This window comes from Colletes gigas, unplaced genomic scaffold, assembly GCF_013123115.1.
Source record: "Colletes gigas isolate AHSC1104 unplaced genomic scaffold, ASM1312311v1 Colletes_gigas_Sc00029, whole genome shotgun sequence".
NCBI lineage: Eukaryota > Metazoa > Arthropoda > Insecta > Hymenoptera > Colletidae > Colletes > Colletes gigas.
In genome coordinates, this window is record NW_025106658.1 from 1,223,880 (window position 1) to 1,251,157 (window position 27,278).

The 27,278-nt window shown below is 39.5% G+C and overlaps 1 protein-coding gene across 1 annotated transcript in view; it reads right to left on the reverse strand.

Annotated features, from left to right (window-relative positions):
• Positions 1-27,278, reverse strand: part of LOC122401899 (mannosyl-oligosaccharide 1,2-alpha-mannosidase IA-like) — a 667,988-nt gene that overhangs the window by 398,493 nt on the left and 242,217 nt on the right. The gene's annotated exons all lie outside the window — the stretch shown is intronic.

The following is a 27,278-nucleotide window of genomic DNA, read 5'->3' on the forward strand; positions in this document are numbered from 1 at the left end:
ACTAATAACCGTGGTCAAAGTGGGTTTGGTCCTCCACCCCCCCCTGGAGCTTGGATACACCCTCCAGTTTGGCTATGAATTACACGCGGGAGTACCGGTGACATCGCGTGGGTGTGAGCGTGACGACTGTATCCTGGCGCGGTTCGAGAACAATGAGCTGGGAAAAGAGTAATGAAACACCCTCGTCCCGGTCGTGCAGCCCTTCCGGGGGTTAAAGTAGTATTATCTTTTTCGTGAAAGTGCAGGAAGCAGTCTTCGCGGTCGGCTATTCTTTCCGCTGATGACCCAGAATCCTTCATTTTTCCACCGTACCTATTTCTTTTTTTCTTCTTCCGACCCCCTCTGGATTTATCACGGAAGAAAGGAGTCGGAGAATTATGGAATCTTCGGCGAAGAGAAATACTCCCGGAGCTCTTGGGCCAGCAACTTTTGCCAGGATTGGATGATTACTTGGAAGACTCTCGCGAAAGTTGCGAACGTTTCCTCCCCGAGTGCTATTCTTCTTTGGGTAATTTAGTTTATGCACCTTCGCCAAGCGTTTAAAGATTCCAAATGTTCCCATCGAAACAGATAAGAAACTAGCTTCACTGCAATTTTTAATGCTTCGAATAAATAAAAACTCAACTATTTCGAAGCGTTTCGCGCGCTTAAAGGAACACTGAAATAACTGGAATACCATCATCGTTATATTCTCACCTAATCGTTAGTAACGCTTCAATAAATGCGGAGATATTCTCCCAGAGAATATTCGTGAATGAATTTCAAAGCGATTCGACGAATCTCGAGCGACACCGGTCCTTTGCTAATTAATTTCTGCTAATTAGAAAGCGCCGAGACGGATCAAGGAGCGATCCAAGGAATGTTTAATAATCAGAAACAAACCGGAAGAGGCGCAGCGTGCGTAGGGGCGCAGTGCATTTTCCTGAAATGCATCGCGCCGAATTCAATAAGGCGGACGGAGGCAAAGGCGGAATGGAAAGCTCGAGAGGTGGAACCTTGAAACGAATTTCGTACGAACAATAAATAAAGGGACGCCATGAAATGTCTGGAACAATGGAAATATAAGAGAGAAAGAACAGAAACGCTCGTCGAGGGAGAAGATGAAATCGACGGAGAAAATGTATTGGTTCGTTCGACCTCGTGACTCGTTCTTAACACTAGAAAGACTGAAACTTAGTATATACCTATATTGCCCAAAAGCAGTCAAAGTGACTGCATTGTGAAAGACTAACTAATATGTGAAGAAATTTGTTTAAAATTAATTTTTAATATTATGACACGCAAACACGAGATCCTGGATCCTGGTCAAATAATTTATTTTTGTCTTTCAATGGAAAAAATTGAGAACCTGGAGAATTTTGTATGGTAGACAGGAGATAGAGACATCGTATTTAGTCAAATTTTATAACTGTTTATTGTACAGAGTTCTTGAAGACTCTAATCCAGACCTAACCCAGATCTAATCTAGATCTAACCCAGACCTAACCCAGATCTAATCTAGATCTAATCCAGACCTAACCCAGATCTAATCTAGATCTAATCCAGACCTAACCCAGATCTAATCTAGATCTAATCCAGACCTAACCCAGATCTAATCTAGATCTAATCCAGACCTAACCCAGATCTAATCTAGATCTAATCCAGACCTAACCCAGATCTAATCTAGATTTAATCTAGATTTAATCCAGACCTAACCCAGATCTAATCTAGATCTAACCCAGACCTAACCAAGACCTAACCCAAACCTAGGTCTGGGTTAGGTCTGGGTTATGTCTGGGTTAGGTCTGGGTTAGGTCTGGGTTAGGTCTGGGTTAGGTCTGGGTTATGTATGGGTTAGGTCTGGGTTAGGTCTGGGTTAGCTCTGGATTAGATCTGGGTTAGGTCTGGATTAGATCTGAATTAGATCTGGGTTAGGTCTGGATTAGATCTGGGTTAGGTCTGGGTTAGGTCTGGGTTAGGTCTGGGTTAGGTCTCATTTACACTGTTGTTGTATTGTGTAATTTCCAAGTGTATGATTTGGTTTGGACTCGAAAAAATGTCGAATGGGACTTGACGAACAATGCTTTTAAGTGTTTTATTTGAAATTTACCTGTTAAAATAAGTGTTTTATTTATACTGTTGTTGTATTTTGTAATTTCCAAGTGTATGATATCTGTTTGGTTTGGACTTGAAAGAATGTCGAGTGAGACTTGACGAAGGTGCTCCTGAGATCAAAATTGATGTCGAATCACACTCGACATAGGAGTGCAAAGGGTTAAGATAATATGGATTATTAACTAATCCAGACCTAACCCAGACCTAACCCAGACCTAACCCAGACCTAAACCAGACCTAACCCAGATCTAATTCAGATCTAATCCAGACCTAACACAGAGCTAACTCAGATCTAATCCAGACCTAACCCAGACCTAACTCAGATCTAACTCAGATCTAATCCAGACCTAACCTAGACCTAACCCAGACCTAAACCAGACCTAACCCAGATCTAATTCAGATCTAATCCAGACCTAACCCAGAGCTAACTCAGATCTAATCCAGACCTAACCCAGACCTTACTCAGATCTAACTCAGATCTAATCCAGACCTAACCCAGACCTAACCCAGATCTAGGGTCTGGGTTAAGTCTGGGTTAGGTCTGGGTTATGTCTGGGTTATGTCTGGGTTAGGTCTGGGTTAGGTATGCCCAAATCGACAATTTATCATATACTTGTATGTTATCATGTGTTGGTAATCGAAAAAAATATGAAAACTGTTATTTCAATACAGAGTCGAACTGGTCATATAAGAAATTTACTCAATTCAATAATAAGAGTCATTTGATTATTTAAAATTTCGCAAGCAGTCAAAATGACTGCTTTTGACCAATATAGGTATAACACATATACCGGAAATGAAGGAGGAGGTAACTACAATTATTAATAAACGCATTTATATGTTGTGCAAAAAGTCACAAAATTCTAAGAAATTGTGTCATTATATACATAATTGTTTTTCTAATTGAAATTAAAAAGCAGTCAAAATGACTTCCTTGGGCAATCTAGTGTTAATCGATTTTACCTGAGAATTTTCTCAGAAACTAAAATTACAAAGAAATAATAAAAATTTTGATTCGTAAAGTTTCTTTCGTTCTTATAATTTCTACGAAATAAAAATTGCTATTTAATTCCAAGTGGAGCCGTGTATTCGGTTTTGCCTCTTCGAAACAGGAATTACTCTGAATTTACAATTCTCTCGACGCACCCTGGATATTACATATAGCTTCTAGAAAAAGACAATTAATTCTTTCTTGCTAATATATTGCACTTTCCCGCGAAAGGCAGTAATTTCCAACGTTTAACTTTAATGAACTCCCGAGGGAATTGCTTGAAATTGTCCCATACCGGAGTTAAATTGATAAAAGAAAGCGATCGTTCTTTTCGGATGGGAATCTTTTGTGACGCTGTAATTAACTTTCACGATATTGAAACCGTCGCCATTATTATTCCGCTACGTTACATGCAATTTCGATTGATTGGAATCCATTAGTGGTACGAATCGAGTGAACACTGGATACGGTTCGCTGTACTTCGGTACCATTTGCATCGGCACAATTACGCTTTAAATGCATTACATTGATTAAATGAAATTTCGATATTGTACTTCGCCGGGCCTGAATAGCCGGTGGAGATGTTTCATGGTGTCCCCGCTTCGTAAAATCGGCCTGGCGCGATCACTATTGCCCGGGGAACTGTAAACTTACACGCATTATCGATATTAATTCAAATATTTTCGATACGGCAATTTATTCGACCAGTTTAGCATTTCTCCATCAAGGCGCAGAGGTTGGTCGGAAAGAAATTATCCAAACGCTGTGACACGATGTGCAAAATAAGAATAACTGGCTTCAGAAACAATTTCAACGCTATGCTTCGCGAACAAATGAAGTAAAAGTCCGGGGCAAAAATCCCGCTAACGACTGACATTAGTGTAACGCGCGTTTTTGCGCTCCAGCTTTCGTGAGCGGCTTTTCGTCGGTCCCGCGATTATGACTCTACTCCGTACGATCACTATAATTACACGACATCGTGGCGGCTATTAATCGCTATCTCATTGCAGCATCTAATTGCGACCGGCAAATGCTTCGGACGAGGATCCCCTCAAGAAAAGAGAGTTTCTCACACGAAACTACCGCGTTCGTTCCTAACCATCCCTTATCTTTCCCTCAGACGTTTCAACGTGGACGTGGGGAATGTGTACAAATCGCAAAAATATTCAAAAAGTCGTTCCTTGACCCCGTAAGATTAAAAAAAACACCATAAAAGATGTTCAATTTTCAAACAGCCATAACTCCCGCAATAGTGAATATATTTCGATGAAACTTTTTTGTGAAGTAGAGCTCATGGATACCTACAAAAAAGTATTAGACAACTTTTCTGTAGAGTGTCAAACAAAATTACTAAAAATGAAAAACTAATTTCTAAGAAAAATCGACAGGGGGTAGGTGCCTATATTTTTCCACAAAATTGAAAAGTTTCAAATCACTCTAGAAAAATTATTTTCGGTTGAGGGGGTTAATTTCAATCATTTTTCGTCATTACACATACCCCCGAAATCCTAACCACTTTTGAGAAAAAAATTCGAGAATGTGTGAAATTTTTCGACGAAATTAAAAAATTTCAAATCGTTCTAAAAAAATTATTTTTAGTTGTAGGGATCAATTATAATCATTTTTGGTGAATAGAGACATCCCCGAAATCCTACCCATTTTCGAGAAATTAATTCAGGAAAGTGGTCAAGTTTTTCGACAAAATTGAAAAGTTTCAAATCGTTCTAAAAAAATTATTTTTAGTTGTAGGGATCAATTATAATCATTTTTGGTCAATACACATACCCCCGAAATCCTAACCAATTTCGAGAAAAAAATTCCTTACCAAAAATCTTATGTGAGGCCCAGAAATGTCACTAGAAAATTTCATGCGATTCTTTAAAACGCCATAACTTCTGAACGGATTGATCGATTTTAATGTTTAAAAAGGCAAACTACGCATATTTTAGTGATGAATATGAACAAATCGCAAAAATATTCAAAAAGTTGTTCCTTAACCCCGTAAAATTACAAAAACCCCATAAAAATGATCCAATTTTCAAACGGCCATAACTCCTACAATAGTGTATATATTGGATTGAAATTTTGGGAGATAGTAGAGCTCGTAGATACCTGTAAAAAAGTATTAGACAAGATTTCTGTAGAGCGTCAAACAAAGTGACTAAAAATCGAAAACTAGTTTCTAAGAAAAATCGACAGTGAATTTTTCGACAAAATTAAAAAATATCAAATCATTCTGGAAAAAATATTTTTGCTTGCAGGGGTAAATATCAATCATTTTTGGTGAATAGACCTACCCCGGAAATCTTACTCACTTTCGAGAAAAAAATTCCTGTAGGTGAACAAATTTTATTACTAATTTCTAACAATAATTTTGTTAATAACTTTTTAACGAAGTTTCGATCAACAATTTAGTATTCTTGACTTTCGTCTTATTTTGGCCTCTATTATAGAATCTTTCATTAAAATTTTTTCTCAAGAGTGATTGGACACGTTGTATGATAGCTTCGATAAACGCAATTTTTTCGATTCTACCGCAGCAATGAAATCTCCACATTCGTAGGGAGAGAACACTTTTGTACCTTGAATCTCTTTGAAGGGCATCACCGCGACAGTCCAAACGGCACTTTAGCGTAACAGGAATTTCAATCTGCCGCGAAGTTTCTGAATCAGCTAGGGTTTTCACTGCGTCAAAGGACACCTCGCGCCGCTTTCTCTGGACCGACGACTCCCTTTTCGAGCAGATTTACCGAGCCCTACGCTTCGCTGGACGTGCAGAAACGAAGCATAGACGCGTTACTCCTCGCAACGATCGACACTCGCCTCGATCCTCGTTAATTGCAATTTCTCTCGCGTCGCGAACCACCTCGATACGCTGAATTAAAGAACAATACTCGCATTTAACGAAACGACTTATATTTCATCGACAAACTGTAAATAAACTATTCAGTTTCTCCTTTTTCTATTATATTATATAAAAATGTGGAACACCCTTATGGTGACTAAATGGAAGTAAATTAAAATTCAAATATATTTAATAATATAATAAAAAATCCATAAAGAATCCACATTTTTGTTGAGAAGTTGTAACAAAAATATGAAATGTGATGTAAATTATATATCGAATATATATATATATTAATTTCAAAGTACTGTTGAATTTATTGTTGACTTTAGAAATGTGGAACAACCCTTATATCAATATAAATTCAAATATTATTCAAATTATAATTCAATATTGTTCAAATAAATGTAAGTAAACTAAAATTCAAATATATTTAATAACATAATAAAAAATCCATAAAGAATCCACATTTTTGTTGAGAAGTTGTAACAAAAATATGAAATGTGATGTAAATTATATATCGAATATATATATATTTTAATTTCAAAGTACTGTTGAATTTATTGTTGACTTCAGAAATGTGGAACAACCCTTATATCAATATAAATTCAAATATTATTCAAATTATAATTCAATATTGTTCAAATAAATGTAAGTAAACTAAAATTCAAATATATTTAATAACATAATAAAAAATCCATAAAGAATCCACATTTTTGTTGAGAAGTTGTAACAAAAATATGAAATGTGATGTAAATTATATATTGAATATATATATATTTTAATTTCAAAGTACTATTGAATTTATTGTTGACTTCAGAAATGTGGAACAACCCTTATATCAATATAAATTCAAATATTATTCAAATTATAATTCAATATTGTTCAAATAAATGTAAGTAAACTAAAATTCAAATATATTTAATAACATAATAAAAAATCCATAAAGAATCCACATTTTTGTTGAGAAGTTGTAACAAAAATATGAAATGTGATGTAAATTATATATTGAATATATATATATTTTAATTTCAAAGTACTATTGAATTTATTGTTGACTTTCAAAATGTGGAACACCCTTATATTGAATAAATGGAAGTAAATTAAAATTCAAATATATTTAATAATATAAAATCATCCCCTTGAACCATCGATATTGCAACGCTTTGAGAGACAAATTATTTTCGATACATCTGAGATCAATTTACACAATAGTTTTCTGTTTTGGGGGGTTGTTAAGATTCTCAGGGTGGTAAGCAACGTCGAGGAGACCAGGACGCGGTCCGCCCGTTCCAATTTCCGTCCGTGGTCGCCTACCTGACCACGATACCCAACTTCCGAATTCGCGCAAAACGGCCCCTCTGGCCGAGTCCTCGTTCCACCCTCAACTTTTCCCCGGGGGGGTAAATAGCGCCACGACAAGGCGCGCGATGCACCCCCCACCGCAAATACACTGCAACCGCGCGAAGACGCATGCACGCGTTCGCCAAATTTATTCCACGAATCGCCGCCATTGCAATTTCGACCTTGTTCCGCTTTCGTGAATATTTGCAAAACGATAACGTCCTTCGAACAATTATTTAATTCATACTAAAGCTATCAGAGCACTCAAAATGACCCATTCGTACTTTCTAATAGAATTTGTAAGAAATTTACTGGGACTGAACTTCTGAAAATTTATTGTAATTTTGTATAAGAGATCGAATAAACACTTATTTCCATTGCATTATACAGTTTTGTACGTGTCTATCGTTTTAATTTCGTTGGCCAAATAAGTACATTTTAACACTTTACCGACCGGTAGCGGTTGATTAATCGGCTATCGGTCGGTAAAAGCGTTGGTCGGTAAAGAAGTTGATTAATACGCTATCGGTCGGTAAGCGTTGGCCGGTAAAACAGTCGATTAATAGGCTATCGGTCGGTAAGCGTTGGCCGGTAAAACAGTCGATTAATAGGCTATCGGTCGGTAAGCGTTGACCGGTAAAACAGTCGATTAATAGGCTATCGGTCGGTAATGTGTTAATTGTCAGTAGCTCCAGTGTGTTAAATACTTGGATTTCCGGCGACTTTCGAAAGAATTAAATTATTATAAATCTATGATAAATTGTTTTGAAGTTTGACAAATCTCCACGTAGCCAAAATATTCTTCAACGAATTTTCTCGAGAAGGGGTGGCTCAAGCTGAATAAAATTTCACCCCACTTCGGTTTGCTCGTGTAAATGATGAATGATTTCGAAAATCCACGAGGAAAGGATTGAAATCCGGCGTGGCGGGAGTCTATATCGGCGTGTGTCGAAATTTTTCCGCGTAATCGGATTAACCACCCGCGAACGGGGGGGGGGCGGAATATACACCCCCGTTCGTTCCGTCGGCGCTTCGAATGAGATCCCATTCAATCCCCCCGTGGAATTCAAGCCCCGTGCAATCTGAAATGCGATCGAACGTCGGCCAGCTTAATATCTGGGAGCCAACCCCCGCGGATAGCCACGTGAGCGTCGAAAAGAGCGTCTATCGCGAAAAATGGCCGCGACGCGAGGCGTCTGCCCGAACGTGAAAAGGTTCATCGAGGCGGCTGATAAACGCACACGTTCGATTCTCTTTGTTGCTGGGAGCCTTCGAGGTAATTTAATTATGCCAAAGGCACCGAATTGCTTAAACGATCCACGCGATATATTCGTGGAAATCCTCGAAGACTCGAGCTCGTTTACGTAAAATACCCCCTTGCCCTTCGATTCTACAAATTTTTACGTTGAGAAATTGAAACGGTGTGTTACGAAAATTAAAATTCTGATGGAGTATTTATAATTGAACTTTTCACTTTCCCGTTGATCGATTTTCCCAGATTTTCCGCGAAGACTCGAGCTCATTGAGCTTGGGGGGGGCTCATTCGAGGCTGCAATTTATTCATAAAACGAAACAGCTATGCCTTGACTCAATAATTTCACTCGTTTACGTAAAATACCCCCTTGCCCTTCGATTCTACAAATTTTTACGTCGAGAAATTGAAACGGTGTGTTACGAAAATTACAATTCTGATGGAGTATTTATAATTGAACTATTCACATTCCCGTTGATCGTTTTTCCCAGATTTTCCGCGAGCAACTGTGCAGAATTTGTTTAAAGGCCGCGTCAAAGGGTCGAAACTTCGGGAGGGTAGTTTCACCGTTTAAACTTGAGCCGCTCTTGCATTTACAAAGCTGTAAAATTTAATCAAAATCAGCGTGGAGCACCTCGCGGTTGTTTCTTGCGTGTGCAGTATTTGGTAATGAGATTGCGGTGGGTTTTTGTTGCGAGATTCGAGGGGCGATCCGTCAGTGTGTTTATTTCGCGGATTCGTTAGCTCGGCGTTCTAAAGAGATTCCTTTGGGGTCGTTTTACATGAAGGGGTTGGGAACGATCTACTCGCGTGAAACAGCGAATAGCAGATAAAAAAGAATGCAAAATTGCTTGGAATTTATATACTGAAATATTCGGGTATCCAGTCGAATGTTTAATGCATTTTCTCTGCTAATCTGTTCGCCACGTTTCGTTCAACTGTTTATATAGGAAATTCTTTCGATATGGCTTCTAAATAACAATGATATATAGGGGCATAGATGACAGGAAAGTTGTATTCGGGTTAGGTCTGGGTTAGGTCTGGGTTAGATCTAGATTAGATCTGGGTTAGGTCTGGATTAGATCTAGATTAGATCTGGGTTAGGTCTGGATTAGATCTAGATTAGATCTGGGTTAGGTCTGGATTAGATCTAGATTAGATCTGGGTTAGGTCTGGATTAGATCTAGATTAGATCTGGGTTAGGTCTGGATTAGATCTAGATTAGATCTGGGTTAGGTCTGGATTAGATCTAGATTAGATCTGGGTTAGGTCTGGATTAGATCTAGATTAGATCTGGGTTAGGTCTGGATTAGATCTAGATTAGATCTGGGTTAGGTCTGGGTTAGATCTAGATTAGATCTGGGTTAGGTCTGGATTAGATCTAAATTAAATTTGGGTTAGGTCTGGGTTAGGTCTGGGTTTACAAAAAAGTAAAAATCGAAATTGACAATCGTGCTATTAACACACTTGCAGTTTCTCGGGCGAACGATAAAATAGTTATGAACCGAAAAGTTACTAATGGAAAACTAACGATCTGGCCTGCGTTCAAGTACGCCAAGAAGTAAGCAGCAATCTCCATAAACTCGTGGCTGCGGTGAATCGATGCACCAGTAAATTCTGGCGAACATCGTTTCGCGTTTTATCGACCAACAGTCCTTTGTACCAAACGATCAAACACTTTCCTCGCTTTTAATTCTTCATTAACACAAAAAAAATTCCTGTCAATTTACTGTACCTACTAATTTAATTTATTTACTATTTCTTTACACCTACGCATCATTTTATATTAAATTAAAATTGGTTTTTAATCGTTAGAAGATTAGACGATTCTATTTCTCATAAATAGACTGCGAATCTTCATGCAAATTCATATTTTTATTAATAAAATTAACGAAATTCGAGCTTTGTATAATAATTCGTACCTTATTTTAAGTATTTCTTATATTCTTGCATATTAACTCAATTCTGTAGTTTATGTTGTAAATCATATTAATCGTGACATCTCTTAGTATAGTATGTAAACGCTATGTAATGTGTCACGTGATCTCTGTATTGTTCTTGTTTCCCGATTTCCGGCTCTGTACGCTCCTTCACTCACTTTCGTCTCGTCAGCCGTATTATAAACACAACAGCGACTCTTCGTGTACAGTTGAATATGTGTTAAAATAAATTCCTTTACAATAAACCAAACTACAACAGTTTAGTCTACTCATAAATATCGACTAAAAAGTTTCCACTTTTAAATGTTGTAAAATTCGTCGTTCCACCGAATCTCTCGCTGGTTTCTCCGTAATAAATTCAGCGAGCCATTGAATTTTGCAGAACATCGACACGTAGGTGTAAAATTATAAATTGATGCCACTTTCAATGGCTCGTAAGTCTACCAAGGCAATACCATAAACAACTGGGTGATTTCCTTGCTGGCACCACTGACCCCCCTAACGGCATGTCGCGGATTACTGACATTAGCAGATCGTCAATCAATTTGATAAACTATTCGCACGTGTTACAGGACGATCCACCGTTCGATTATCGCTTCTTGATATCCGAGACGGTTCAGGTGTCGAACATTGACGCGATATTGTCCGACACAAATTCACTCCTCGATCCAACTGATCCATCCAAATTTATTATTCTGTACCCCCCTTTACTCTAGATCCTTTTCCCCCACATTCGTGATTTCCAAACTTTGAAAAAAAAAACTAGATTTAAAACAGTTGTTATTTAATATGAAACTAAATATATCTTTCTCTATGAAAAACTCTATGAAAGGATAACAATTTTAGGAACATAATAGATTCTAATTCATTTGTGTAAACTTTTAGAAAAGTGTTCTAGATACATAGTAGATTTAAAACATATGAAAATATATCGTCTTTCTCTATGAGAAACTCTACGAAAGGATAACAATTTTAACAATATAATAGATTCTAATTCATCTGTGTAAAAATTAAATGAAAATGAGCTGCTTTCTCTTGGTTAAGCTTTGACAGAAATTGTTCTTTGAACAGTTCTAATTAAGACGAATGTTATTTAAATGTGACACACCTGAGTATTAAAGGTTCATCGCGCAGAAACTCTATATACAGATCCAGAAAACTTTCCCCTTACTGTCAACGCGAATTCACGTGCACAAAGTGTGACAGATTTTAGTGAAAGTTTAATTTATACTATTCTGCGCAGGGAATTTAATTCGAAAAGTTCCGTCAGAAGCTTTCGTAATAATCTGAACGTGTGATTTGAATTTTGACATCGGGGGAACTATGACTTGTAAATTCATTATTTTCAAACAGAATTATCTGAAAGAATTAATAAAAAGATAACAATTTTTAAGGTTTCTATACCAGTTGAAGAAACAATTTCCAAGTTGAGAGAAAGAAATATTCACGCGACAGAAAGACAAACGTGTGCCAAAGTTATTCATTCGCAATGTGCGCGAGGGATGTTCAGAATGTCCTGGAAAATAAATTTTATATACGCTGGTCTTCTAAACTTTCATTTTTCTCGACCATTGTATGTTTTACACGATGCATTTCAACCAGAATATTTTCATTTTTATTCAAACGACTCGAAGAAATCTCAAAATTGGCTTCTACGAAAGCGTGGAGCATTAATTACAAATTTTTTTATATAATTAATATCATATTTTTTGCAAGGATGCATTTTTATTTTTATTGGAACGATTAACTGATCAATTTTAGCTCTCGAATTTTTTACAAATGGCTAACCCACAAAAAACATCTCAAAATTGGTGAAGCATTAATTACAAATTTTCTTATATAATTACCATCACATATTTTGCACTTTAATACATTTTAACCAGGACATTTTTATTTTTATTGAAGTTATTAACTGATAAATATTAATTCTCGAATATTACCAGTGGCTAACCCACAAAAAACATCTCAAAATTTTCTAGAATCGAAACTAATCGTTCATTTCCACCAATTTTGGCGAGTGCATTAGATTTCCACCAATTTTGGCGAGTGCATTAGATTTCCACCAATTTTGGCGAGTGAATTAGATTTCCACCAATTTTGGCGAGTGAATTAGATTTCCACCAATTTTGGCGAGTGAATTAGATTTCCACCAATTTTGGTGACTGAATTAGATTTCCACGATGACTAAGATGCCATAGTTCGTACATACGGTGTCTGGATAGGCATTTAACCGGTCTCTGCGGAAGCCCGGGAGTGTTTCATGCTATTAAATCGAAGCAGAAAGCAGCGCGGCGACGATCGAATCAAATCGTTACGACTCGCCCGCTCCGATATAATCAGTACTGTTAAACCTAATCCACGTGGACGCATCGACCGGCAGGGGAATCCTGGAAAGCAGCGAATCGACGCGTCCGCATCTCCAGCGACCGATTGATTCGCACAATCGCGTCGAATGCTCGATTCCAGGGCATCGGAGACACATGGGGGATCCACCGAAAGCCTCCCGCGGGATCCTCTGTATTCTAGGCGCGTCAGCGCAGCAGCGGCGTTATAACCGGCTTAAAATCATCCAGGACTACAAAAGGGAGGAGCGACAATGACGCGTCGGGTACGACCGACTGGCCGAATACCGGACATCAACCGGTCGACAATGCCTGGGATTATCTATAGCGCGACAAAGCCGTCTCGTAAACTCGGTTTCGTATACAAACGGACGACGCGTGACCGTCGCGGTGATCTTTACTTGCACGAACGTTGCTCTGAAACGCATCCTTCGCGGTTTCTTCCGTTTTATCAACGGCATTCAACGATATTCACCGCCCGAGAATCGTAGTTTCATCCTCCCCGAAAGTCAGTATCCAGCATACTACTTGGGTAGTATTTGGCTTGAATTTTAATCAAAATTTCATTCTGAAGAGTTCTGTTTGGGAGCAAAAGGAACAAAACAATTCATTTGTGCAACGAAGACACGATAGAAACACGCTGATATATACACGAGTTGGTTTCTCTCTTGGATCTCTGTTGGTCTCACTTGATTATTGTTTTTCCATACAAATAACGTTCACTTTCATATCTTCTCAACAATCCTTTTCCAACAGCTCCTGATGGGAACCTAAACCTTTGCAGTAGCCTAAATATTGTCGATTTTGGACCTTTTTAATATCTCTTAGATATATCGACAAACTACATTCATGTACTCTATATATCTAATAGTTAAACTTCAGACGCGTGCAGTTCCGAAACTACTAGGGTTTTCTTAATTATTGAACCACCGTTGGCAGCGGTGAACCTTCCCCTTTAAGACGGGTTTTGGTTTTTGTCGATCGGACATTCCGTTTTCGAGATATCGTAATTTAAATGAAAGGGTGATTTTTCAATTTCTCCGGTCTCCGCCTTAGAAAAGGCTATTAACGCGTATTAAAAATAGTTAAACTTTGGACTCGTGCAGTTCCGAAACTACTAGGGTTTTATTAATTATTATGGTATTGTTAGAGGCGGTGAACCTTCCCCTTTAAGACGGTTTTTGGTTTTTGTCGATCGGACTATCCGTTTTCGAGATATCGTAATTTATGTAAAGGGGTGTTTTTCTTAATTCGGCTATCGCTGTCTTCGTCTGACGCGTCGCGCCGGACCTCTTTGTCTCGCACGTGGCACGTGACTATCGTGGCCCAGTGACCTAGTTTCTCTCGAAGCACGTGCGGTCAACGACCTTGACCAGCAGAATGTAAACAAACACTTCCGGACCCTATATCTCCGAAACTAGCCACCGCATCGACTTGAAACTAAAATCGCTATATCTCCGGAACTAATTACGCTATCGACTCGCACAAACGCTCGTTTTAAAGGGCATTTCATCCCCTATCCAACGACTATAATAATTATTATAATTTTTGCTATCTTCTATGTTTATTTTGCAATTTACTTTGACGCGATCGACTTGAAACTAAAATCGCTGTATCTCCGGAACTAATTACGCTATCGACTCGCACAAACGCTCATTTTAAAGGGCATTTCATCCTCTTTCTGATGACTATAAACACTATTATAATTTTTGCTATCTTCTATGTTTATTTTGCAATTTACTTTGACGCCATCGACTTGAAACTAAAATCGCTGTATCTCCGGAATTAATTACGCTATCGACTCGTACAAATGCTCATTTTAAAGGGCATTTCATCCTCTATCTGATGACTATAACAACTACTATAACTAACGTTGTCTTTCATGTTTATTTTTACTATATAGAGGCTACTTTACATTTGATTTCATTTTCGTATATAAAATATGAACTAGCTGAGTAATACTTCCTTTCAAATAAGTTTTGCAAAGAATTGAATTAATCTTTGTCATGTGTCATCTTTTCAATACAAACTAACTCTGTATTAATTCATCTTTGGACCTGTCAAACAACAAATTATCAACAAAATATATATCCTGAATCCCTTCCCTTATCTTCCAAATGAATACTCTTAGTTTCATTGTATAGTACGGGCCATGATATAGCAAGGTCGTAAAGTAAACTCTTGATATCTTGTTTGAGGGTGCAAATAATAAATTAATGGTAGCCTCTACACATGATTTCATATTTCAATTAATAAATATTCTGTTTACTCTGTTTTTTCTGGGTACTCTGTTTACAAATGGAAAACATGCAAATACTAGTCACTACCTGCAACATTTGTAATGTCTTTCTGTGTCTGTAACTGCTCTACCATCTTTCATTTTCTACCTGCATATATTGTGAGCAGATAAATTAAGATATTAACGACTTGAGGAAGACCTTCACCTCCAACAATACTTCCAAAAAAGGCAACACTGATCTAAGATACTTATTTACCCCAATAGCTTTGACACCTACCCGATTTTAGGAGCTTGCTGTATCGTAATCCGAACTATACCACCCAGAAAGGAAAATAATGCTCGAATTTTGATCGATTATGCGATCGTCATCCCCAGAATGTATTTCTCACACGTCTACCGACTATTCTGTATTCTCCCTGTGCTTCGTGCACTCGAGATTTCGAGTTCTTCTCATCTCCCCGCAACAAACCGCGCGGAACATGGTCGAAAACGAAGGCTATCGCTTGGCATCCCGTTGCTACGAAGCAATCGACTGCTGAGTCGTAAGTTGGGCGTCTGGGTGAACGGACCTTCGTTCAAGAAGGGCTAGAAGGGTCTGCGGAGGGCAACGCTTGATGGGATGGTGCTCAGACCACGGGAAATTACCGTGGCGTGCTCCTAGTTGAATATCAATGGTCCCCGGAAGTATAGGAGAGCGGTTCCCTGGCAATTGCAGTAATCCCTGGGTAATCGAGCTTCCAATTGCACCTGGGGATATCTGTTCCGTGGATGCAACGGATTCGAAGGCTCGAATCTCTTTTTCCCGATCCGTGGGCGAAGATTGAACTCGTCCGGGCGTCTTTCGACTTTCGACGAGACTAATTAGCCAGAGTGGAAGGGGTCAGACTGATTTAAAATCGATCGATGGGAAACGCAGACGGGCAAGAATTTTTTCGCGGAGAAAATTTCTCGAGGGCCAAACCAGCCTCCGAGATAATGAAGCCGAAATTCATCTCGACGAGCACCATTCGCGAACCCGAGAATTATCGCGATCGGTTTTATACGAACCGAGGGGGTTCCGGAAAGTTGGTACACCGAAAGGAGGGGGGGGTGGGAGGCTGTTATTCTTCTCGGCATGCAGATCAGGCACGTACCACGAGGCATCGCGGCTTTATCTCTCACGGGCGAGGGCCTGGTCCTGAATATAAGATTCTGTAATACATTTTTATCGCTGATAAAACTGCGTCTTTACACGTAGCCGCGGTATCTGCGCGCGCCATGCTCGGTTTTTAAGCAAAATGTCAACAAACCTTCGTGTCTTGTACACTCTATGCCTCAGATGGCGTCGTGGAGGCGCCACGGAACTTCCGGTGGGATTCCAAACGCAAAGGTGGTCGATTAATTTCATATCATCGACTATGCCTCTGAGGGGCACTCGTTTCGCGATCATGCGTCGAGACAGAAGGCTAAAAGAGTCTTACAGATCCCCCATACACGAACGCTGGTAATTACACGCATGCCGCAACGCTTCCTGGTACGAGAACGACGCGATTTAAATTAAATGTCGGTTTCAACGGGCTCAAAGGCTCTTTTTTCACTCCTCGATCAGGGGAAATGAATGCTGACTGAAAGCGTTCTCTTGTCGCGTGTACTCGAACGCGAAACTCGCATGGCGAACTAAGTTTCGGTATATTTGTTCTCATCTTCCCAACAACGCCCTCAAAGCATCCGTCAGAGGCTTCTAAATTGTTCTTTTTAATCTCAAACTTCCTCGATCCTCAACATTTATAAAAATACCAGAGAGCAGAGATCAAGAGTAACGTAGAGATAACTCTCACAATGGACTTTTCTTTAATTCATTTACTTAGAAAAAGACACCTCACACAACAATTTTAAATATTATTTTCTCGTAACTGGTTGACCACTATAACTTCTATCTAGAGTTGCTCCAAAAATGATTGATGAAGACTGAAGAAATAATGTTCGAAGCAATCTCATATTTGGTGGGGGTAGATTTGGTCAATTACGAGGGTCTTTTCACAAAAATGTGACGCTTTGAAGAATAAATTGTAAATTTGACGAGTCTGGGGATTAAATCGATGGATATCTGTGATTCGCGCGAGGATCCAAGGACCGATCCATAACCTTTTCCGTGAGCTGGGAGTTAAGGAGACACGAGCGCAAAGCCCAGACAGAGGCGCAGCAGCACCTAAGGTCACGGATGGAAAAGGGCGACAGTAGCAATGACACACGACCGCTCGTAAAACATCGCGAGAAAGCGCTTTAAAGCAGCGAACGTTGTAGTATAACACGTAGACAGTTTATACTCTGTCCTGAGCCCGGGCCGTCTTAACCAGACCGAGCTCCCGCGAAAACCCTCGCCCGATCAACCGGTTTACGCATTTCCCCGGGAAAATATATATCGTCGATAAATTTCCACGGGTTCGAGTCGACCTGGATGTGCGTTTCTGATTTACGGAGCCGCCTCGATGAACCTTTTTTCTCACAGGCAGGATATGCAACGCGAATTCAGCCAGCTTTCCCGCGATTTTCAACCTTTTCGACGATATAGTCGCTGCCTTTGAAGACGTTTTTTAATTTCCAAGCAACTTCCAGCGGTGGAGAATCGAGAAAAGATCGAAACTAATTATTATTGATATAATAAACCCTTTGGTGCAGAATATGTAATGTATGAGGAACTACAAATGTGAATTTTACACGGTGAAACATAAAATTTTAACAAAATGAAGTAATTTAGAATACGTTGCAAGGATAATTCTAGACTTTCTAATGATTGGTTAATTATATCATTAATCATTCAATTTTTTGGAATATTATTCAAAATTCGTTCGATCTAATTTTAAGGAACATACGAATAAAGAGGAAGGAAGAATGTGAATTTCAAAGCGAAAAAATAGTTTGAAAATAATATTTTTGGAACAATCGAACAAATTAGGACTCTGGTTAACAGTAAAGAAATGGCGAGTACACGAAACATTCGTTTTTGCCATTTGTTTCTGCGACGTCTGCTGTTTCAGATGTTTCGAGCTCTGTGTGTGTTCGAGGAAGCTTGGAGGCATGATTAAAATTGGAAAGAACAATGTTGGCGACCCCGCCCCGCGTCACGCGTTTAACGAAAGAAGGAAGCAAGGGGATCCGGCGAGCTTTATTGGGTAAAATCACGCGAAGCGAAGAACGACGGCCGAAACGCGGCTCTTCGAGGATCGATCGTAAAATCAACGATGCGAATTCGCGGAACTGGAAACGACGTTCGGTCGCGATTGGCGGAAATATCGTAAAAGCATGCCACTAAAAGTATGGCAGAAACGTGTTGCTTGATATACAGGGCGATTCACGTAAACTGCTAAGAAGCAACCGAGCCGGAAAGTCATCAAGAATCTGATTTGTGGATTTTTGCATACATCGACTCCTGTAATACTGATTTAATAAAAAATTTCAATACCTGACGACATAATAAAAATACTTGGATGTTTATAGCATATTCGTAATGTGGTTCGAAATTTTTTTTACAGGTATTTTGAATAAATATTGCTAATTTGAAGCGCCGGTCACCGGTGACCACCAAGAATGTGACTTCGACCGTTTAAAACGCTTGGAAAATGTAAAATCGTTATGGTAGCTTAGTGGAGGACGTCATTTAAGTTTGGAAAACCGGCGGAACGTTATTTTCAAACTCGATACAGGGATGACGACGCGCCGGTCACCGGTGACCACCAAGAATGTGACTTCGACCGTTTAAAACGCTTGGAAAATGTAAAATCGTTATGGTAACTTAGTGGAGGACGTCATTTAAGTTTGGAAAACCGGCGGAACGTTATTTTCAAACTCGATACAGGGATGACGACGCGCCGGTCACCGGTGACTACCAAGAATGTGACTTCGACCGTTTAAAACGCTTGGAAAATGTAAAATCGTTATGCTAGCTTAGTGGAGGACGTCATTTAAGTTCGGAAAACCGGCGGAACGTTATTTTCAAACTCGATACAGGGATGACGACGCGCCGGTCACCGGTGACCACCAAGAATGTGACTTCGACCGTTTAAAACGCTTGGAAAATGTAAAATCGTTATGGTAGCTTAGTGGAGGACGTCATTTAAGTTTGGAAAACCGGCGGAACGTTATTTTCACACTCGATACAGGGATGACGACGCGCCGGTCGCCGGTGACCACCAAGAATGTGACTTTGACCGTTTAAAACGCTTGGAAAATGTAAAATCGTTATGGTAGCTTAGTGGAGGACGTTATTTAAGTTTGGAAAACCGGTGAAACATTATTTTCAAACTCGATACAGGGATGACGACGCGCCGGTCACCGGTGACCACCAAGGATGTGACTATGACCGTTTAAAACGCTTGGAAAATGTAAAATCGTTATGCTAGCTTAGTGGAGGACGTCATTTAAGTTCGGAAAACCGGCGGAACGTTATTTTCAAACTCGATACAGGGATGACGACGCGCCGGTCACCGGTGACCACCAAGAATGTGACTTCGACCGTTTAAAACGCTTGGAAAATGTAAAATCGTTATGGTAGCTTAGTGGAGGACGTCATTTAAGTTTGGAAAACCGGCGGAACGTTATTTTCAAACTCGATACAGGGATGACGACGCGCCGGTCACCGGTGACCACCAAGAATGTGACTTCGACCGTTTAAAACGCTTGGAAAATGTAAAATCGTTATGGTAGCTCGGTGGAGGACGTAATTTAAGTTTGGAAAACCGGCGGAACGTTATTTTCAAACTCGATACAGGGATGACGACGCGCCGGTCACCGGTGACCACCAAGAATGTGACTTCGACCGTTTAAAACGCTTGGAAAATGTAAAATCGTTATGCTAGCTTAGTGGAGGACGTCATTTAAGTTTGGAAAACCGGTGAAACATTATTTTCAAACTCGATACAGGGATGACGACGCGCCGGTCACCGGTGACCACCAAGGATGTGACTATGACCGTTTAAAACGCTTGGAAAATGTAAAATCGTTACGGTAGCTTAGTGGAGAGCGTCATTTAAGTTTGGAAAACCGGCGGAACGTTATTTTCAAACTCGATACAGGGATGACGACGCGCCGGTCACCGGTGACCACCAAGAATGTGACTTTGACCGTTTAAAACGCTTGGAAAATGTAAAATCGTTATGGTAGCTTAGTGGAGGACGTTATTTAAGTTTGGAAAACCGGTCAAACATTATTTTCAAACTCGATACAGGGATGATGACGCGCCGGTCACCGGTGACCACCAAGAATGTGACTTCGACCGTTTAAAACGCTTGGAAAATGTAAAATCGTTACGGTAGCTTAGTGGAGAGCGTCATTTAAGTTTGGAAAACCGGCGGAACGTTATTTTCAAACTCGATACAGGGATGACGACGCGCCGGTCACCGGTGACCACCAAGAATGTGACTTTGACCGTTTAAAACGCTTGGAAAATGTAAAATCGTTATGGTAGCTTAGTGGAGGACGTCATTTAAGTTTGGAAAACCGGCGGAACGTTATTTTCAAACTCGATACAGGGATGACGACGCGCCGGTCACCGGTGACCACCAAGAATGTGACTTCGACCGTTTAAAACGCTTGGAAAATGTAAAATCGTTATGGTAGCTCGGTGGAGGACGTAATTTAAGTTTGGAAAACCGGCGGAACGTTATTTTCAAACTCGATACAGGGATGACGACGCGCCGGTCACCGGTGACCACCAAGAATGTGACTTCGACCGTTTAAAAACGCTTGGAAAATGTAAAATCGTTATGGTAGCTTAGTGGAGGACGTCATTTAAGTTTGGAAAACCGGCGGAACGTTATTTTCAAACTCGATACAGGGATGACGACGCGCCGGTCACCGGTGACCACCAAGAATGTGACTTCGACCGTTTAAAACGCTTGGAAAATGTAAAATCGTTATGGTAGCTTAGTGGAGGACGTTATTTAAGTTTGGAAAACCGGCGGAACGTTATTTTCAAACTCGATACAGGGATGACGACGCGCCGGTCACCGGTGACCACCAAGAATGTGACTTCGACCGTTTAAAACGCTTGGAAAATGTAAAATTGTTATGGTAGCTCAGTGGTGAGCGTCATTTAAGTTTGGAAAACCGGCGGAACGTTATTTTCAAACTCGATACAGGGATGACGACGCGCCGGTCACCGGTGACCACCAAGAATGTGACTTCGACCGTTTAAAACGCTTGGAAAATGTAAAATTGTTATGGTAGCTCAGTGGTGAGCGTCATTTAAGTTTGGAAAACCGGCGGAACGTTATTTTCAAACTCGATACAGGGATGACGACGCGCCGGTCACCGGTGACCACCAAGAATGTGACTTCGACCGTTTAAAACGCTTGGAAAATGTAAAATCGTTATGGTAGCTTAGTGGAGGACGTCATTTAAGTTTGGAAAACCGGCGGAACGTTATTTTCAAACTCGATACAGGGATAACGACGCGCCGGTCACCGGTGACCACCAAGTATGTGACTTCGACCGTTTAAAACGCTTGGAAAATCGTTATAGTTTCGCGGAGGACGTCATTTAAGTTTGGAAAACCGGCGGAACGTTATTTTCAAACTCGATACAAGGATGACGACGCGCAAAAATTGCAAATTATTGCGGCTTCGAGCGCCCCGGGGGCGTCGCGAGAAAATCGAAGAAAAGAGGGACAGCAAAGAAAGAGGGGAAAACAGGGATATCCCGATTTTATCACCTTTCCGTAAGCTTAAACGGAGTTGATGCGAGCAACGACATTTTCGTTAGCGCGGAAAGTAGAATTGATCTCGTCACTGAGAAGAAACCTTGCTACCTATTTCTCTCTTTTACGCGTTCTCTCCTCTCTCTCTTTGCAAGCTCCAGGCGCGATAAGAGCTCCGCTGGAAACTGTCACTAGAATATAATACTCGAAACGCTATTGCAACTTTTTTTATAAAAACGCGTGAATTACAGAAATACAGAAAAGTCCTCGGACTGGTATAATTAACGACGCAAGAGAAAGCTCCGGAGTGGAAATTATAATTTCTCATCGTAGTGTGTGTGTTTTTCTGATAAACGTCAGACTAAATCGATTGTTTGTCCGAGAAACAGTAAGTATAATATAGTTCCCTAATAATGCTGCAGTACAACACTATGTAAGCTACAGTATCGTTACTCATAATTAAGCTCGCGCTGAAGATTTCCTCAGAATTTACAGAATATGCTCAGCAGAAAGAAGAAACTACCAAATAAGAATTTATGAATGTATTCACCCAAAGAGTTATTAAACTCTGAAAACTCTAAAAATTGAATATTCCTTTACTAAAACGTTGCACAAAAATACAAATTTCTGATACTCTGATCAACGTTCCACCGTTGCATTTGAGAAACTGGAGTCTGTGTTAATATGGAGGCCTAATTGCGTTAATATTCCGCCGGGGGTAAAAAGAGACGTCAGGGAGGAGGGGGTTGAGGCAATCTAAAAATTTCACGCCTCAGAGGGCGCGTCAATTATACAAAATCGCGGGGGAATTGAATTAAGAAGCGTCCCGTTCGCCGGAGAAAGAAGATTTAATTCAATCCACGAGGTCTTATCTCGATGCAGGATTCGCCGTGTTTCGAAGGTAAGCCCCGTCCCAGGGCTTTATCCTCGCCCAGTTCGGGTGTGAACTGTTACCGTTCTATTACATTTTTTCCCCCCTCCCACTGCTCGAGGGGTGGGTGTGGATCCTGATAAAATTTCGCTTCCTCATCCCTCTTGCGTTTCTCGCGATCGTCCGCAGCGGCTGAGGATCGTTTCTTCAATTTCGTCAGTGACTTTGAACCCCCCGACCGTGAAGGGGGGCTGAGATTTAATCAACGTCCCCCCTTCCCAAGGCTCGTATAAATTTCCTAATGGACAGCAGCGCGGGGGAAGGCGATTTCAGCGCCGTGCATAAAATCAGTCGTTTTCGATGAACGATATCTCTCTCGCTTTACCCCCGGTGCGATTTTATGCTTTATGAAACACTCCGCGCCGGCGAAATTTATTTCTCGCGCTCGAATTCCGCCCCCCGAGAAACGTACCTGCGCGAATGATCGCGACGATGAACGCTCAAAGTGAAATTGAGCGCGTCTAGGAACATTCTAACGCTGGAAATTTCCACTCTGAAACGCGTTTGAGAATTTTCTGGTATTTTGATGTTTCACTCGGTTCCAAAGATACTCCTACGACCGTGTGATTGCAGAATTTTATGTTAATATAGAGTTGTGGATCAAATTTAGGGGACAGGTAGGGAAAATAGGTATGAATTATATTTAATACTATAACTACTGTAACTATTATGCATTTAAGTGTTAGTGAGAGATTCTGGAGGCCAAAATAAGACGAAAATCGAGGATACTAATTTGTTGATTGAGGCTTCGTTATAAAGTTATTAAAAAATTAAAATCGAAAAATTTCAAATCATTCTGGAAAAATTGTCTTTAGTTGCGGGGGTCGATTACGATCATTTTCGGTGAAGAGACATATCCCCGAAATTTTACGCATTTTCGAGAAAAAAATTCAGGAAGTAGAGCAATTTTTCGGGAAAATTAAAAAGTTTTGAATCATTCTGGAAAAAATATTTTTAGTTGCGGGGGTCGATTACAATCATTTTCGGTGAATAGACATACACCCGAAATCTTACGCACTTTTGAGAAAAAAATTCAGTAAGTAGAGCAATTTTTTGGGAAAATTAAAAAGTTTTGAATCATTCTGGAAAAAATATTTTTAGTTGCGGGGGTCGATTGCAATCATTTTTGGTCATTACACATACCCCCGAAATGCTCCGCATTTTCGAGAAAAAAATTCTTTACAGAAAATGTCTGACCATAGCATTGATATGTTTCACTGAAATTTCAAGCAAATCTTTAAAATGTCATAACTCCTGAACGGATTGGACGATTTTAATGTTTAAAAAAGCAAACTACGCGTATTTTAGTGGAGAATATGTACAAATCACAAAAATAGTCGAAAAGTTGCTCCTTAACCCCGTAAAATTACAAAAACCCCATAAAAATGGTCCAATTTTCAAACAGTCATAATTCCTACAATAGTGAATATATTTTAATGAAACTTTTTTCTGAAGTAGAGCCCATGGGTACCTACAAAAAAGTATTAGACAACTTTTCTGTAGAGCGCCAAACAAAATTACTAAAAATGAAAAACTAATTTCTAAGAAAAATCGACAGGGGGTAGGTGCCTATATTTTTCGACAAAATTGAAAAGTTTCAAATCACTCTGGAAAAATTATTTTCTGTTGGGGGGGTTAATTGCAATCATTTTTGGTCAATAGACATACCCCCAAAATCCTAACCATTTTCGAGAAAAAAATTCGAGAAGGTGTGACATTTCTCGACAAAAATTCAAAAATTTCAAATCATTCTGAAAAAATTATTTTTAGCTAGGGGGATTAATTGCAATCATTTTTGGTCAATAGACACACCCCAAAAATCCTAACCATTTTCGAGAAAAAAAATACTTTACCGAAAATATACCGTGTGGCCAGAAATGTTTCTATAACTTTTTAACGAAGCCTCAAACAACAAATCAGTATCCTTGATTTTCGTCTTATTTTGGCCTCTAGAATCTCCCATTAAGTTATTGTATAGTAACAAAAAAGTACAGTTTCTATACAAAATATTTATTACATTAGTATTCTTTTTCTTATGATTTTTTCGTGGTATTATGGCACTTTGAATTAGGAAATAACTATGTATCATTTAACCTCTTAAAAAAACATTTTAACAACTTAACGTACTCTCAGAAATTTATGAATTTAAGTATTAAAATGGATCTCTCTTGTGCAATGTGTCGAATTAAATGTGGCTGTAAATTCTGTAGTTTATAAATCTGATAAATATCGCGGAGGGTCCCGAAGTCGCGATATAAATTCAACCGATCGTGTTGGAAAATAGACTGGGGGTATTTCGCAGTGGAGAATGTTAAAAAATAGTCTGACAAATTGTAAACCGTGATAATTAAAAAGTGCGCCGTGCCACTAAAAGTGCAAGATTAAAATGGTATATGTAATGCTCTCTGAATTATGTACCATAAAATATGTCGAAACAAATGTCGTAAATTTTTTAATATATAGATCTGATAAAGCAACGCGAGGGTCCCAAAGTCACGATATAAATTTGCCCGGATCGCGTCGGAGAATAAAGCGAAAATTCTGAAAACAGCCCAAACAATTTTTAACCATAATAATTAACAAAAGTACTTAAATTAAATTAAAAATTCTGGAAGCGTTGTATCGCGAATAATATAACTCAATAAACGTCAGATTAATCCAATTTTCGGTTACAAAAATCATTTATTTTGCAGTTCCTCTTATCACGGACTATCATGTTCGGAAGATAACCATAAATGTATGGTTGGAAACGTTGGGAATAGCTTGTTAAAGTGATACCCAACGCCTTGGTGGAGTCTAACGTACGAAGTTTTAGGATTTACAGCCCCGGATCGTTGAATTTAATTAACTATAACACAAAATTATAAGATTCTACGTAAGAATAATGGGGGGGGACAGTGAAATCGTTAAAAGAACAAGTGCGATTCCAGGGGGGGGGGACTGGAAACTGTCGAACAAGATGTCACCCTCTGTTTGCAGGGGGATGATGGCGTCGAGTGACGGCGTGGAAATCCGTAGGAATGTTTATGAAGTGTATAAAACCAGCGGATGTGGTCTGGCTATGCATAGAGGGACCCGGAGGCAAAGTTATGGGGTTACATTTTCATTTCGCCGACAAATTCTCCCCTAAATCGCGACTACCAACGCTCTGCAGGAATTAATCCTTCAGCCAGCTCCTGAACCCTACTTTATTATCACGAACAAGGGAAAATTGAGTGACAGCCCACAGAAAATTAATAACGTTTGATTTTCTCGAAATAATCATTTTCGTTCAAAAATAAAATAAACGTGTCTTTTGCACGGTGCATATTCGAACAAAACTGAATTTTCCAGCACGTTAGGAGCAATTAAACAGCCAAATTATTGAAACTAATAATTAACAGGCTTCGGAAATCGATAAGGGATCCTGTTCCCCATAGAATTTACAGCAGATTTCCCTTCCACCTGTCGTATTGATTAAGCATTAATTACAAGGATAATTGATATTGAAAATCGAAGCCAGGAAGAGTAACACTAGACGCCTGCACAAAGACTGCGCAGTCGAAGCAAAACCTGCGCTAAATTAGCTCTGTTCCTTCCAGAAAAATAATTGGTATCAATTAAAAAATAACAAAATTAAATCTACAAACAGAGAATAATCATTGAATTCTAGATAATTTTTTTCTATACTTTGTCCGTGCATTGAACATAATCTTAGGGTTTCATTTACGCCAGATGGCTCGTAAGTTCTTTCAGGCACTTATCCGAAGATTCAAGGCTTCGATTTTCAATTATCTCGGTGATTAGCACCTGATTGAACTCTCTGACGAGAACGAACTCGAAATTTAATCGAGACTTCCTCCTTCTGATATAAACTGAACTTGAGACGCTTAGATTAATATTTAAATTGAAGTTTAAAGGCAACATTAAGTAACGTTAACAGTTATTGCAAAGTAAGCAACACGAAATGCTGGAATAAAAGAATTCTAAGTTTCTATTTTAACACTTTACCGACCGGTAACGGTTGATAAATCGGCTATCGGTCGGTAAGCGTTGGCCGGTAAAACAGTTGATTGATAGGCTCTCAGCCGGTAAGCGTTGGTCGGTAAAACAGTCGATTAATAGGCTATCGGTCGGTAATGTGTTAAAAGGCGAATTTGAATTGATAGTAATGTTCAAAGTGTTACGTTCAGCCTTCTCTGAATTTAGGATAGCATATTCTATGAATCTCCTCACATGAAACACACATGGTAATTCTCGAATCGAAGTTCAATGGAAAGGGTTACTTCTTTTCTTTCACTCCATTAGGTGAAAGCTTCCCAAACGGATCGAACGCCCCCATATTACGCATTCATGAAGATTATGCGAATTTCAGGCACGTCCTGCGTGGGAAATTAGCTCGAGATTCACAAGAAAAATTCTTCAAAATTTTATTTGTGTCTTGAAGGTCTGGGTTACGTCTGGTTTAGGTCTAGATTAGATCTGGGTTAGGTCTGGATTAGATCTGGGTTAGATCTGGATTAGATCTAGATTAGATCTGGGTTAGGTCTGGATTAGATCTGGGTTAGGTCTGGGTTAGGTCTGGATTAGGTCTAGATTAGATCTGGGTTAGGTCTGGGTTAGGTCTAGATTAGATCTGGGTTAGGTC